The following is a 17,303-nucleotide window of genomic DNA, read 5'->3' as shown; positions in this document are numbered from 1 at the left end:
GATGTCTGCTTATTCAAACCTGACTACTGTACCGTCATCTTGCCTGAGCAACCACGTCCATTAGTGTGAAATTGTGATTATCGTTTCGTGAAGTTGGATTTGACCCGGGCCGTTTATCTACTTCATTTACGGATCGCTGCCTACCTTTATCAGTAACTGTGTACCCGTACTGATTCAGCTCTGCCTACTCTAGCCTGTATCTGCGTACCCATATTTATAAAAGACTGTCTGCTCTAACCCTTATCTGTGTACCCATATTGATCTGATAGAACTCTTTGGTACTGAACAGTGTCTGTGTACCTGTACTGATAGCCCTCTGCCTGCCCTGACTGTATCTGTGTACCTGTACTGATAGTACTCTGCCTGCCCTGACCAGTATCTGTGTACCTGTACTGATAGCACTCTGCCTGCCCTGACTGTATCTGTGTACCTGTACTGATAGCACTCTGCCTGCCCTGACCCGTATCTGTGTACCTGTACTGATAGCAGTCTGCCTGCCCTGACCCGTATCTGTGTACCTGTACTGATAGCACTCTGCCTGCCCTGACTGTATCTGTGTACCTGTACTGATAACACTCTGCCTGCCCTGACTGTATCTGTGTACCTGTACTGATAGCACTCTGCCTGCCCAGACCAGTATCTGTGTACCTGTACTGATAGCACTCTGCCTGCCCAGACCAGTATCTGTGTACCTGTACTGATAGCACTCTGCCTGCCCTGACTGTATCTGTGTACCTGTACTGATAACACTCTGCCTGCCCAGACCAGTATCTGTGTACCTGTACTGATAGCACTCTGCCTGCCCTGACTGTATCTGTGTACCTGTACTGATAGCACTCTGCCTGCCCTGACTGTATCTGTGTACCTGTACTGATAACACTCTGCCTGCCCTGACTGTATCTGTGTACCTGTACTGATAGCACTCTGCCTGCCCATACTGTATCTGTGTACCTGTACTGATAGCACTCTGCCTGCCCAGACCAGTATCTGTGTACCTGTACTGATAACACTCTGCCTGCCCAGACCAGTATTTGTGTACCTGTACTGATAGCACTCTGGCTGCCCAGACCAGTATCTGTGTACCTGTACTGATAGCACTCTGCCTGCCCAGACCAGTATCTGTGTACCTGTACTGATAGCACTCTGCCTGCCCAGACCAGTATCTGTGTACCTGTACTGATAGCACTCTGCCTGCCCAGACCAGTATCTGTGTGCCTGTACTGATAGCACTCTGCCTGCCCTGACTGTATCTGTGTACCTGTACTGATAACACTCTGCCTGCCCAGACCAGTATCTGTGTACCTGTACTGATAGCACTCTGCCTGCCCTGACTGTATCTGTGTACCTGTACTTATAGCACTCTGCCTGCCCAGACCAGTATCTGTGTACCTGTACTGATAGCACTCTGCCTGCCCAGACCAGTATCTGTGTACCTGTACTGATAACACTCGGCCTGCCCTGACTGTATCTGTGTACCTGTACTGATAGCACTCTGCCTGCCCAGACCAGTATCTGTGTACCTGTACTGATAGCACTCTGCCTGCCCAGACCAGTATCTGTGTACCTGTACTGATAACACTCTGCCTGCCCAGACCAGTATCTGTGTACCTGTACTGATAGCACTCTGCCTGCCCAGACCAGTATCTGTGTACCTGTACTGATAGCACTCTGCCTGCCCAGACCAGTATCTGTGTACCTGTACTGATAACACTCTGCCTGCCCTGACTGTATCTGTGTACCTGTACTGATAGCACTCTGCCTGCCCAGACCAGTATCTGTGTACCTGTACTGATAGCACTCTGCCTGCCCAGACCAGTATCTGTGTACCTGTACTGATAGCACTCTGCCTGCCCAGACCAGTATCTGTGTACCTGTACTGATAGCACTCTGCCTGCCCAGACCAGTATCTGTGTACCTGTACTGATAACATTCTGCCTGCCCTGACCAGTATCTGTGTACCTGTACTGATAGCACTCTGCCTGCCCAGACCAGTATCTGTGTACCTGTACTGATAGCACTCTGCCTGCCCAGACCAGTATCTGTGTACCTGTACTGATAACATTCTGCCTGCCCTGACCTGTTTTCCGTGTAATTGTAAGGTGGGGGTGGTTATGGTGTAATGGTGGAGCCCCCAAAGAAAACGATGAAATGAGGCAGGAAGTTAGCGTAACCACTTTAACCTTTACTTTCAGCTTTACAATATGTACAGTTGATATGCCGTTGCTGATGGTACACTCAGCCACAAATACTATATACCGTACATTCTTCCCGGTGTGAGCAAGTAAATCACTTAATTGCAACTATGTACAGGTGGAGCAGGCTGGCAAGATAAAACAACAAGTCAGCTGTGTTTCCGGCAGAGCATTGGCCAAGGGCACGCCTTCCTTGATGCAAGGGGAAGTCTGCGTGGGCCTTGTAGGTGGCAGGATGGTGACTGCATCTGCATATTACGGGCCTATCGCCCCTTTTGTAGTCAGTGGTGGCTAGCCGCTGACTAAGAAGGCCCCTATAGACATATTGTATGAGAACCCGCTATACAGGAGTCGTTTTCATGCGGCTGGACACTGAAGGCTCACTTTTCACTGTTGCTATACCGAACGTCTCTTTCACGTTCCACCTCTAACCGCCTAGCTAGCTCTCTATACAGACTGTGCTGTGAGTGACTCTGCACAGACAGGCGCGATGACGTCACTACATCGCGCATGCCTGCGCCGAGCCGCTCACAGCACAGTGAATGCTGGAGCAAGGTTCTAGCATTAAACGCAACAGAATGTGCGTCCTGCGGACACATTCAGTTGGAAGCTGGACCAGAGCGGTCAGTGCTGTCTGGGAATGGGGACCCTGCGGGCCCCCCAAGCTTAGGGGCCCGGTCGCAGTTGCGACCCCTATAGCTACTATACTGGTTACACTTACCCTCCTCTTCAGCTCTGGGTGCAGCGGATGTCCAGACACATTTAGCGCTGTGACATCATCCACGGCACACAGCGTCGTGACGTCATGACACGAGAAAACGTCAGGACTTCCGCTGCGTTCGGGAAGGAAGATGGGTAAGTCTGTGTCGTTACTATAGTAACAGGGGCCCATGTATTTTATTACGTAGGCCCCAGCTACTATAAGAACTTTTATAGATGTAGTGCGGACGGCCACTGCCTGGTTGCAATTGCAATCGCTGCAACCTGGTCGCAATTGCGACTCGAATGTGGCAGTCGCCGGGGATCCGGGGCACCGTGCCAAAAATCCGGGGCACCAGGCCAAAGATCCGGGGCTTGGGCTCTGAAGGCCCGGTGCTAGGGACGTCCCTGGTGCTACCTATAGTGGGGAGAAAACTCTAGCAAAACTCTATCTTACATATGCATTGCGTCCGAATAATAGCATTTAAAGGCCCAGTACACAATTAATACAATAAGACAGTACAATGGCCCTAATCTCTACAGAATGTGATTCCCTCATCTTACATCATACTCATAGGACTCTGCCTGCCCTGACCCGTATTTGTGTACAGTGGCGTAACGATGAAGGTCGGTATACCCCTTGTGTACCCATTCTGATAAAACTTTGCTTACCCTGACCTCGGATTTGAAACACCATGCTCTTGCCTAATGATTCTGTACTTTGTCTCTGTATACCATGGGCAATTGCTATTGGGGACTACTCCGTGGAAGTTACCTCAGGTTTTCCTGCGCCAAAGTCCAAAATGGGCTGCATCGGACTGTATCCATCTAGCTGTACATCCTCACCCAGGACTACCCCATGGCAACTTGAACGTCCCCCAGTTCTGCCATCTGGATGACTTTAATAGGAAATTCGAAGTTTCGTATTTTAACACTATAATTTCTGCCCAGCTTTGTATAAACATGTGCTGCCTACCTTGTATGTTCGGTGTATGATAAGAGGAACATACAAATACGGTGTTCAAGACCTGAATGACCGCTATTACAATACTGCGCCATTTTCTGAGTACTGACGAATTTATAAATATTTTAAATATTTTTGTCTTTTCTGTCCAAAACAAAAATGTACGGTTGTTTTCGGCAAGGTGTTATACACGGTCTAGAAACTTAATTCAGCTTGAATCCTCATTTGTGGTTAGGCGGTCGGCGATTGTCACGCTAGGTAACTATTTGTAGACAGATTCAGAAGTGAGAGATGACTGTACACTGCCCTTTCAGATGGGATGGGAGTTACTGAAAGTGACATTGAGCAGAGTTCGAAAATATTCACAGAATTTTACAATTGGGAGGGGGGGGCTGGCGTGATGTCAATTTCTAGTATATTTTGTGATATGATAATTTCCCTGGAAAGTGTGACACATCAAAGGACCAGAGTAACCTGTAACCAGAGTGCGGCAAGAATCAAATACACATGATACAAAGATGTACAGTAAATGTACACCACTAAAAGCTCATATAATACTTCTACAATGCATTCGGAAAGTCTTCATTCCCTTTCACTTTTTTCACATTATGTTATGATGAGGCCCGGTGCTAAAATAAAAAAACTTCACGTTTTTCCTCATCACTCTGTATTGAACCCCATATGACAAAGTGAAAACAGAATGACAGTAATCATCGCTAATTTATTAAAAAGGAAAAACTAGAATATTGCATTGACATAAGTATTCAGACCCTTTACTCAGGACCTAGTTGAAGCACCTTTGGCCGCCTCCGAAACACACCCCTGTATTCTTGTATATAGGGGCAGTATTATAGTACCGGATTTTTACGGACTATAAGACGCACCTGACCATAAGACGCAACCAGGTTTTAGACAACAGAGAATAGGAAAAAAATTATTTGTTAAAAAATTATTTATTCTTCACCACATTCTGAGAGCCAAAACTTTTTGAACTTTTAATATTTTATTTTTTTTACACTCCTGAAAATTTATCTAAGGTTTTTTTTCTTTTTACACATTTTATTAGTTCCCCTAGGGGTCTTGAACCAGCGGCTACTTGGTTACATGTGGACAGGGGGGTAACTAGGAAAGACTGGGCCCCATAGCAAACTCTTGACTGGGGCCACCCCCGGGTGCCACAAGCAGCCCCCCTGATAAATAGTGCCCCCTGTAGAATGTGCGATACAGCCCCGTTGTAGACAGTGCTATATAGCCCCACCTATAGACAGTGTCACACCCCATTTGTAGATAGCGCCCCCACCTCCCCCTTGTAGATAGTGCCATACGGCCCCCCTGTAGACAGTGGCATACAGTCCCCCTGTAGATATCGCCATAAAGCCCCCACTGTATATAGCGCTATACAGCTCCCACTGTATATAGTACACACAGCCCCCCTCCCTTGTATATAGTGCCACATAGCCCCCCCTTAGTATAAAGTGCAGCACAGCACCCCCTTAGTAGAAAGTGACACACACAGACCCCTGTAGATTGCGCCACACTCAGCCCCCTGTAGATAGAGCCACAGCCCTCCCCCCAGTAAATAGTGCCATACAGTTCCCCATGTGTATAGTGCCACACAGCTCCCCCTTGTGTATAGTGCCACACAGCTCCCCCTTGTGTATAGTGCCACACAGCCCCCCCTTGTGTATAGTGCCACACAGCCCCCCCCCCCCTTGTGTATAGTGCCACAAGGCAATGGCGCATCTGAGAAAGGTGTATCAGCCAGGGAGATGTCACTCAAACATGGGAAGGTTAGTTTGGAGGCAGGACTACGTGACTCTTCAGGATAGCGGCACCGCCCCATGACCCTCTAATGAGTAATTAGCATATAGTGTGCAACGTTTTAAAAGTGGATTTTAAGGATTTTGGTGCATCTGAAAAGAACATACAGGGGAATGTTTGGAAATATTGTCAGGTCATGTATTACCGCATGGTGGCGGTTCAAGGGGTTAAACCTACCAGACAGGTTCCCATTAAATATACAGTGAATTGAGAACAATTCCTTCTGCTCTGCATTTTTGTTATTATAAATATATCCTATATAATTACAGATCCAGAACCAAGCTCTGACATATATACAGTACCACAACCAAGCTCAGTACATAAATACAACACCAGAACAAAGCTCAGTACATATATACAACACCAGAACAAAGCTCAGTACATAAATACAGCACCAGAACAAAGCTCAGTACATATATACAACACCAGAACAAAGCTCAGTACATATATACAGTAAATATTTTACTGCTTGTCTAAACGTTTAAAAATTGTTTTATTAATGGTATTATAAAAAAGGGCACGTGCCAAAGATTCTGAGTACAAGCATAAGCAGCACAGATAATAGGTCCTGATAGGAGTGCCTGGCATATGGTGGTTCAAGATAAACTAAACTTCATAGACCAATGCAACACTGCACAGGAGTAGTGAACTACTTAATAACTACAGTAATAATTGGGTAATAATATTGCACATCTGTAATAACGGGGGTAAGGAAACAGACAAGTGAGCCCTAATCTACCCGCCACTCAGTCCCTGCCTACTTGCAACGACCCGCCCTAGACGACGGGGTACAACTGGGCGCCAGTCCCTACGCTCAATAAGTGCATGACAGACAAACAGACAAGGGTACACTGAAGCAAGGGAAAAGGGGCAGTTGCCCACGGCAACACCGAGAGCAAGAAGAGTAGTGAACGAGCCGAGTCAAACCAGGAGTGTACGAGGTACCAAACGCAGAGCAGGAGAGTAGTCAGTAAACCAGGGTCCATATGAAGCAGGGTCATGATTTTCCCTAAGTACCCTTAGCCGGAATTGCAGGGGAAAAAACAGCTTGTTCTCAGGAAGGTTCCCGGGAGCGGAACCTTGATCAGCAGCAATTTCAGAAACTAAATCAGAATCAATAGAGGAAATGATTATACCTGGAGGCAAAATACAAGCAGGATCTTCCTCCAAAGGAGGGCTGGCCATGAAGCTACGTGACAGTGCATCAGCCTTAATATTTTTAGACCCAGCCCTATAGGTAACCAAAAAGTTGAATCTGGTAAAAAATAACGCCCATCGAGCTTGTCTCGGGTTTAGCCTCCGGGCAGATTCTAGGAAAACCAGATTCTTGTGGTCGGTAAGGACCGTTACCTGGTGCCTAGCCCCCTCCAGGAAGTGGCGCCACTCTTCAAATGCCCATTTAATGGCTAAGAGTTCGCGGTTGCCAATATCATAGTTACTCTCAGTGGGCGAAAACTTCCTGGAGAAGTAGGCACAGGGACGGAGATGGGTGAGGGACCTGGTACCCTGGGACAAGACAGCCCCCACTCCCACCTCGGACGCGTCAACCTCCACGATAAATGACTCCATTTGGTTGGGCTGAAGCAACACCGGGGCCGAGATAAAGCACTTCTTAAGGACCTCAAAAGCCTGGACAGCCTCAGGAGGCCAGCGGAGGAGATCAGCACCCTTGCGAGTGAGGTCCGTAAGAGGCTTAGCGATGACCGACAAGTTAGCAATAAATCTCCTGTAATAATTAGCGAACCCCAAAAAACACTGTAACGCCTTCAGGGAGGCAGGTTGGACCCATTCCGCCACAGCCTGGACCTTGGCAGGGTCCATGCGGAATTCATGAGGAGTGAGGATTTGACCCAAAAATGGTATCTCCTGCACCCCAAACACACATTTTTCGGTCTTCGCAAACAGTTTGTTTTCCCGAAGGACCTGGAGCACCTTCCTGACATGCTCAATGTGGGAGGACCAGTCCTTGGAAAACACAAGTATGTCATCAAGGTACACTACAAGAAATACCCCCAGGTAATCTCTTAAAATCTCATTTATGAAATTCTGGAAAACCGCGGGAGCATTACACAACCCAAAGGGCATGACGAGGTATTCGAAAGAGATCAGGAATCAAAGGAAGGGGATACTGGTTCCTTACAGTGACCTTATTCAAGTTACGGTAGTCAATGCATAGCCTAAGACCACCATCCTTCTTCCCTACGAAGAAGAAGCCAGCACCTACCGGAGAAGTAGAGGGCCGAATGTAACCCTTGGCCAGGCATTCCTGGATATACTCTCTCATGGCTTCACGTTCGGGACAAGAGAGATTAAATATCCTACCCTTAGGGAGCTTAGCTCCTGGTACCAAATCGATAGCGCAATCGTATTCTCTATGAGGAGGTAACACTTCGGAGGCCTCCTTAGAGAAAACATCAGCGAAGTCCTGAACAAACTCAGGTAGCGTGTTCACCTCCTCAGTGGGAGAAATAGAATTAACAGAAAAACATGACGTCAAGCATTCATTACCCCATTTGGTAAGATCCCCAGTATTCCAGTCAAACGTGGGATTATGCAACTGCAACCAGGGAAGGCCTAAAACCAAATTGGACGATAATCCCTGCATCAACAGTACAGAGCACTGCTCCAAATGCATGGAGCCAACAAGGAGCTCAAAAACAGGGGTATGCTGTGTAAAATAACCATTAGCAAGAGGAGTGGAGTCGATACCCACTACCGTGACAGGTTTAGGCAAATCAATCAAAGGCATAGCTAGAGACATAGCAAATTCCACAGACATGATATTAGCAGACGACCCTGAATCCACGAAGGCACTGCCGGTAGCAGACCTACCACCAAAAGAGACCTGAAAGGGAAGCAAGATTTTATTACGTTTCATATTTACGGGAAATACCTGTGCGCCCAAGTGACCTCCCCGATGATCACTTAGGCGCGGAAGTTTTCCGGCTGCTTATTCTTACGCCTAGGACAGGTGTTCACTTGATGCTTGTCATCCCCACAATAGAAGCAGAGACCATTCTTCCTGCAGAACTCTCTACGTTGTTGGGGGGACACGGAGGCTCCGAGTTGCATAGGTACCTCCGAGTCTTCCGTGGAAGAACGAAGCAACGGAACCTCGGGAGGCATCATGGGGGAGTCAGAGGAGAAAACACAAAAACGTTCACGTTGTCGTTCCCTGAGACGTCGGTCAAGTCGTACCGCTAAAGCCATAACCTGGTCTAGGGAGTCAGAAGAGGGATAGCTAACTAGCAGGTCTTTCAGGGCGTTCGACAGACCCAACCTAAACTGGCACCCAAGAGGCTCTGTCACCAGATTTTGCAACCCCTATCTGCTATTGTAGCAGATCGGCGCTGCAATGTAGATAAGAGTAACGTTTTTATTTTTAAAAAACGAGCATTTTTGGCCAAGTTATGACCATTTTTGTATTTATGCAAATGAGGCTTGCTAAAGTCCAACTGGGCGTGTTTAAAGTAAAAGTCCAACTGGGCGTGTATTATGTGCGTACATCGGGGCGTTTTTACTACTTTTACTAGCTGGGCGTTCTGACGAGAAGTATCATCCACTTCTCTTCAGAACGCCGAGCTTCTGGCAGTGCAGACACACAGCGTGTTCTCGAGAGATCATGCTGTGTCGTCACTCACAGGTCCTGCATCGTGTCGGCCACATCGGCACCAGAGGCTACAGTTGATTCTGCAGCAGCATCGGCGTTTGCAGGTAAGTCGATGTAGCTACTTACCTGCAAACGCTGATGCTGCTGCAGAATCAACTGTAGCCTCTGGTGCCGATGTGGCCGACACGATGCAGGACCTGGGGCAGGAAGTGAGTGACGTCACAGCGTGATCTCTCGAGAACACGCTGTGTGTCTGCACTGCCAGAAGCTGGGTGTTAACGAACAGAAGTGGATGATGCTGATTCGTCAGCATCATACACTCCCATTCCTAACGCCCAGCTAGTAAAAGAAGTAAAAACGCCCCGATGTACACACATAATACACGCCCAGTTCTACTTTTACTGTAAACACGCCCAGTTGTACTTTTGCAAGCCTCATTTGCATAAATACAAAAATGGTCATAACTTGGCCAAAAATGCTCGTTTTTTAAAAATAAAAACGTTACTGTAATCTACATTGCAGCGCCTATCTGCTGCAATAGCAGATAGGGGTTGCAAAATCTGGTGACAGAGCCTCTTTAAGGCAGGGTCATTCCACCGAGAAGCTACGCACCACTTCCTAAAGTCAGAGCAATACTCCTCAACAGGTCTCTTACCCTGACGTAAGGTCACCAGCTGACTCTCGGCAAAGGCAGTCCTGTCAGTCTCGTCATAAATGAGTCCGAGAGCGGAAAAGAAAAGATCAACGGAGGAAAGTTCAGGGGCGTCAGGAGCCAAGGAGAAGGCCCATTCTTGGGGCCCTTCCTGGAGCCGGGACATAATTATACCCACCCGCTGGCTCTCAGAACCTGAGGAGTGGGGCTTTAAGCGAAAATAGAGCTTACAACTCTCCCGAAAGGAGAGAAAAGTCTTCCGGTCCCCTGAGAACCGGTCAGGAAACTTGAGGTGGGGTTCAAGAGGTGAGGTGAGGGGCACTACCATGGTAGCATCAGGCTGGTTGACCCTCTGAGCCAGGGCCTGAACCTGTAAGGAGAGACCCTGCATTTGCTGAGTCAGGGTCTCAAGGGGGTCTATAGTAGTGTGAGGGACCAGGTTAGACTAGGTATATGGCTTGTGATTATGTAGTTACGGGGGTAAGGAAACAGACAAGTGAGCCCTAATCTACCCGCCACTCAGTCCCTGCCTACATGCAACGACCCGCCCTAGGCGACGGGGTACAACTGGGCGACAGTCCCTACGCTCAATAAGTGCATGACAGACAAACAGACAAGGGTACACAGAAGCAAGGGGAAAGGGGCAGTTGACCACGGCAACACCGAGAGCAACAAGAGTGGGGAACGAGCCGAGTCAAACCAGGAGTGTACGAGGTACCAAACGCAGAGCAGGAGAGTAGTGAACAAGCCGAGTCAAACCAGGAGTGTACGAGGTACCAAACGCAGAGCAGGAGAGTAGTCAGTAAGCCAGGGTCCATATGAAGCAGGGTCAAATAGATCAAGAAGCTGCAGCAGGGCCAGGAAACCAACAGAGAAGAATCACAAGCAAGGAGGAACAGGAAAGGCAGGTATAAATAGACAGAGGGCGGGAGCTAGCTCCATCTGGCCAGGCTATGATAGGCTCTCCGACTCCTAAGCCTGCCATCCTGAGTGGTGGAAGATGGAGTCAGTCTCCCAGACATAGAAGCAGGTGCAGACTGATTACCTATGGGCGTGGATACAGAAGCTGTGCCTGGCAGATCCTTAACAACATCTTTGGCAAAACAGACCATTGATATATATGCTTTAAGTTCCTTTTGGAGTGCTGTTGGGATACGTATTGATACTAATGTATTAATTGATACTAAGGCATTACATGTGTATCGCTCTGGCAAACAGATTAGTAGTCTAGTTCACTACTCCTGTGCAGTGTTGCATTGGTCTATGAAGTTTAGTTTATCTTGTACCACCATATGCCAGATACTCCTATCAGGACCTATTATCTGTGCTGCTTATGCTTGTACTCAGAATCTTTGGCATTAGTGCCCTTTTTTATAATACCATTAATAAAACAATTTTTAAACGTTTAGACAAGCAGTAAAATATTTATTAATAATTCAAACGTATACCTACTACACTAGCTTTGGAATTCAACATATATACAGTACTAGAACAAAGCTCTGACATATATACAGCACCAGAACAAAGCTCAGTACATATATACAGATCCAGAACCAAGCTCTGACATATATACAACACCAGAACCAAGCTCAGTACATAAATACAGTACCACAACCAAGATCAGTACATAAATACAGCACTAGAAGCAATCTAAGTACATACATACAGCACCAGAACAAAGCTCAGTACATAAATACAGCACTAGAACAAAGCATTGACATATATACAGCACCAGAACAAAGCTCAGTACATATATACAGCACTAGAACCAAGCTCATTACATATATACACAGCACCAAAACCAATCTCATACGTATATACAGCAGCAGAACCAAGCTCAGTACTTACATACAGCATCAGAACAAAGATCAGTACATATATACAACACCAGAACAAACACAGCTCAATTTAGTGCAATCCCTGCCGTATAGGTTTGTACGGCGTAAAACTACAGCTCCAAGCATGGCCAGAACAATGGTGAGGATATGCTGGGAGATGCTGTTTCACAAAAAATAAATCATATCATAATCATACCACCCATCATCTCGCTGCAGATCATACAGTGACTACAGTACTGATTAGAGCCAGAATAAACATTTACATTAAGTGACTCACCGGTGACGTCTCAGATTCTAGTTCTTTTCTTCTCCCTCCGGTCCAGACATCTATGATGGATTTCTACCGGCCAGGACCCATTTCTGCAGTTTTCCGCTTAGATGTCTTCAGCTTCTCACTATTAAAACATTTCTGTACCTATTAACGTAGTTCAAATTCTCAACACCTCTAAATATAATAAAGCACCATACACTGCACCTCTAACTATAATAGCACCATAGATTGTGTCCCTGATTATAATAATACCATAATCTGTGTCCCACACGCACACACCGTGCCCCCTGTAGATAGTGCCCCCATAGTCCCCTGTAGATAGTGACCTACATAGAAGCACCTGTAGAAAGTGTCTCACATACAGCCCTCTGTAGATAGTGCCCACATATGGACTCCAGAGCTGCAAGGCAATAGTGCTAACCACTGAGCCACCGTGCTGCCATACATATAGCTTCCCCTATAGACAGTGCTCCACATATAGCCCACCTCTGTAGATCGTCTCAAATATAGCTCCCCCTGTATAGTGTCCCACATATAGCTCACCCCTGTAGACAGTGCCCTACATATAGCCACCCTGTTGCTAGTGCCCCACAGGTAACCCACCCCTGTAGATAGTGCCCCCATAGTCCCCTGTAGATAGTGATCTACATAGAAGCCCCTGTAGAAAGTGTCCCACATACAGCCCTCTGTAGATAGTGCCCACATATGGACTCCAGAGCTGCAAGGCAATAGTGCTAACCACTGTGCTGCCCTACATATAGCTTCCCCTATAGACAGTGCTCCACATATAGCCCACCTCTGTAGATCGTCTCAAATATAGCTCCCCCTGTATAGTGTCCCACATATAGCCAACCCCTATAGAAAGTGCCCTAAAAATAGCTCCCCTATATATAGTGCTCTACATATAGCCCACCCTGTATATAGTGCCCCACATATAGACCCCCATGTAGATAGTGCCCCACATCCTCACATATAGACCCCCCTGTAGATAGTGGCCCACATCCTCACATATAGACCCCCCTGTATATAGTGGCCCACATATAGACCCCCTGTATATAGTGGCCCACATCCCCATATAGACCCCCCTGTATATAGTGGCCCACATCCCCACATACAGACCACCCCTGTAGCTAGTGCCCCACATCCCCACATATAGACCCCCCCTGTATATAGTGGACCACATATAGACGACCCCCCTGTAGATAGAGCCCCCACTATATATAATGCCAATCAGTTTTATGAGAAAAAAAACTAAAAACTTGACATACTCACATGATCCCGTTCCCACGCTGTTCACTGGCGATGCAGACATGCTCTCTTCTGAGCGGGTCTGCAGGAGCTTAACAAGTGTCGTCCAATAACGCTGATTGGCGGGGCAGAATGACTTGCCCCATCAATCAGCGCCTTCCAAGCATGGAAGCGGCGCGATGACGTCTTGGCCGCTAGCCTATCAGCATCATTGTAAGGCGCTGAATGGTCGGACCCGGCCATTCAGTGCTAATGCATATATTTGGCTATCGCTAGCACCGGGTCCCCCTCCGGTGCTAGCGACGCCTACAGGCATGAGAGGGCCTGTGTCGCCCGGCCCATACTTGTTGGAGGCTCGGCGGCGCGGGCCCCATAGTAGCGGCATTACAGCTGTAGCAGCCATAACGGCTGCTAGCGGCGCTACCGGGCATATGGGGGGGCGTGTCAGCTGGGGGCACGGGCCCCCTCAAGCCGCGGGCCCCGTAGCAGCAGCTACGGCTGCTACCGCGGTAGTTACGCCACTGCATGTGGAGTTACTGAAACATCGTAATGCGCTGAGCTACGCTGTTTCCCTAACTTCAATAGTAGTGAATGGCAGTTACGGAAGCAGCGTAGCATGCAAGCAACGCTGTTTCCGTAACTACTGTTCAGTTCTATGAGAGTTACGGAAACAGCGTAGCTCAGCGAGTTACGCTGTTCCAGTAACTCCCCATGTAACCAAGTGGCCGGGAGGGCACAGAAAGCTAGAACAGGGTTTAGGGGGCCTCGTTCTAGAGATAGGTGCGGGTCCCAGAGGTGGGACCTGCATCTATCTGACATTTATGACATATCCTGTGGATTTGTCATAAATGTCCTTCATAGAAAAACCCCTATAAATGCCGTGGTTGCTATTGACCGCGGCATTTAACTAGTTATGGGGCTTTGCCATAAAACATATGTATCCCCTTCCACAGGATAAGGAGAACAGGGGAGCGAAAGTCACCCAGAGCGCTACATGAGAAGCCTGGACTTCTGGGTTCTGTGTCCGGCTTATCTGTTCTGCAGCTCCATAGAGATCAATGGAGAGCAGCTCGCGCATGCGCAGAAGAATCCCATTGATCTCTATGAAGCTGCCGGACACAGAACGCGGAAGCCACAGCTTCTCATGCAGTGCTCCTGGTAAATTTCGGTTCCCTTTCTCCATATCGATCACACATGTATCCCCTCTCCTGTGGATAGGGGATACATGTGTTTTATGGCACAAACCTTTAAACTGCCAGGAACAGCGAATTTGCTGTTCCTGGCCGTTAAGAGCAGCGTGTCAGAAGATGACACCTGCAGTGTATGGAGCGGGCTCAGCGCGTGAGCCCGCTCCATACGTCATCCCCCCCCGCTCCATGATGTGCCGGCATGGGTCGAGAGAGTTACTCTTGCTAAAAACTGCGTCTTATATTCGGACAAATATGGTAGTTGTATTCTTGTATATAGGGGGCAGTAGTATAGTAGTTATATTCTTTTACATAGGGGCAGTATTATAGTAGTTATATTCTTGTATATAGGTGCAGTATTATAGTAGTTATATTCTTGTATATAGGAGGCAGTATTATAGTAGTTATATTCTTGTATATAGGGGGTAGTATTATAGTAGTTATATTCTTGTATATAGGTGCAGTATTATAGTAGTTATATTCTTGTACATAGGGGGCAGTATTATAGTAGTTATATTCTTGTACATAGGGGGCAGTATTATAGTAGTTATATTCTTGTATATAGGGGCAGTATTATAGTAGTTATATTCTTGTATATAGGGGGAAGTATTATAGTAGTTATATTATTGTATATAGGGGCAGTATTATAGTAGTTATATTCTTGTATATAGGGGGCAGTATTATAGTAGTTATATTCTTGTATATAAGTGCAGTATTACAGTAGTTATATTCTTGTACATAGGGGGCAGTATTATAGTAGTTACAATCTTGTATATAGGAGGCAGTATTATAGTAGTTATATTCTTGTATATATGGGGCAGTATTATAGTAGTTATATTCTTGTATATAGGGGCAGTAGTATAGTAGTTATATTCATGTATATAGGGGCAGTATTATAGTAGTTACAATCTTGTATATATGGGCAGTATTATAGTAGTTATATTCTTGTATATAGGGGCAGTATTATAGTAGTTATATTCTTGTATATAGGAGCAGTATTATAGTAGTTATATTCTTGTATATAGGGGCAGTATAATAGTAGTTATATTCTTGTATATAGAGGGCAGTATTATAGTAGTTATATTCTTGTATATAGGGGCAGTATTATAGTTGTTATATTCTTGTATATAGGGGCAGTATTATAGTAGTTATATTCTTGTATATAGGGCAGTATAATAGTAGTTATATTCTTGTATATAGGGGCAGTATTATCGTAGTTATATTCTTGTATATAGGGGGCAGTATTATAGTAGTTATATTCTTGTATATAGGAGGCAGTATTATAGTAGTTCTATTCTTGTACATAGGAGGCAGTATTATAGTAGTTATATTCTTGTACATAGGGGGCAGTATTATAGTAGTTATATTCTTGTACATAGGGGCAGTATTATAGTAGTTACAATCTTGTATATAGGAGGCAGTATTATAGTAGTTATATTCTTGTACATAGGGGGCAGTATTATAGTAGTTATATTCTTGTACATAGGGGCAGTATTATAGTAGTTACAATCTTGTATATAGGGGCAGTATTATCGTAGTTATATTCTTGTATATAGGGGGCAGTATTATAGTAGTTATATTCTTGTATATAGGAGGCAGTATTATAGTAGTTCTATTCTTGTACATAGGAGGCAGTATTATAGTAGTTATATTCTTGTACATAGGGGCAGTATTATAGTAGTTACAATCTTGTATATAGGGGGCAGTATTATAGTAGTTATATTCTTGTATATAGGGGCAGTATTATAGTAGTTATAGTCTTGTATATAGGGGCAGTATTACAGTAGTTATATTCTTGTATATAGGAGGCAGTGTTATAGTAGTTATATTCTTGTATATAGGGGCAGTATTATAGTAGCTATATTCTTGTATATAGGGGGCAGTATTATAGTAGTTATATTCTTGTATATAGGGACAGTATTATAGTAGTTATATTCTTGTGTATATGGGCGTAGTATTTTAGTAGTTATATTCTTGTATATAGGAGCAGTATTATAGTAGTTATATTCTTGTATATAGGTGGCAGTATTATAGTAGTTATATGCTTGTATATATAGAGGGCAGTATTATAGTAGTTATATTCTTGTATATAGGGGCAGTATTATACTAGTTATATTCTTGTATATAGGGGCAGTATTATACTAGTTATATTCTTGTACATAGTTGGCAGTATTATAGTAGTTATATTCTTGTATATGGAGAGCAGTATTTTAGTAGTTCTATTCTTGTACATAGGGGGCAGTATTTTAGTAGTTCTATTCTTCTTTATAGGGGGCAGTATATAGTAATATTATAAATGGATGTGAGTGTCTGTCCCATAGCGTGATCCATTTTGTCCTCTAAACATCTCCTCCCTCATCTCTGTCTACCACCCTACTCGGGCTCTACGTTCTGCCAACGACCTTAGATTAAAAATCCTCCATAATCCGAACCTCCCACTCCCGTCTCCAGGATTTCTCTCGTGCTGCACCCGTCCTCTGGAATGCGCTACCCCAGACAATCAGATTAATTCCCAATATCCACAGTTTTAAACGTGCCCTGAAAACACATCTATTTAGACAGGCCTATAACATTCCCTAATCTGACTCCTTTCCATGGCCCTCCTTTTAGATTAGTCATCAGAATAAGATTCCCTCACACTCCTTCTCTTCATGTCCGTCATACACTGACACTGGCTGGTGACCGGCTCATGCAGCTTTATGTTACCACCGCATGTGTATAAAAATGGCCGGACTATTGTACAGAACAAACACTGTTACACTTTGTGTCTCCCTTATTTCCTCATAGATTGTAAGCTCTTGCGAGCAGGGTCCTCACTCCT

At 45.6% G+C, this 17,303-nt stretch overlaps 1 protein-coding gene across 1 annotated transcript in view; it reads left to right on the top strand.

Annotated features, from left to right (window-relative positions):
- The window catches only part of IL27RA (interleukin 27 receptor subunit alpha), a 62,971-nt gene that overhangs the window by 22,051 nt on the left and 23,617 nt on the right, over nt 1-17,303 (top strand). The window lies entirely within an intron of this gene.

This window comes from Rhinoderma darwinii, chromosome 3, assembly GCF_050947455.1.
Source record: "Rhinoderma darwinii isolate aRhiDar2 chromosome 3, aRhiDar2.hap1, whole genome shotgun sequence".
NCBI classification, from domain to species: domain Eukaryota; kingdom Metazoa; phylum Chordata; class Amphibia; order Anura; family Rhinodermatidae; genus Rhinoderma; species Rhinoderma darwinii.
Note: the sequence above shows the minus strand (reverse complement) of the source record. Positions and strands in the feature narration are given on the sequence as shown.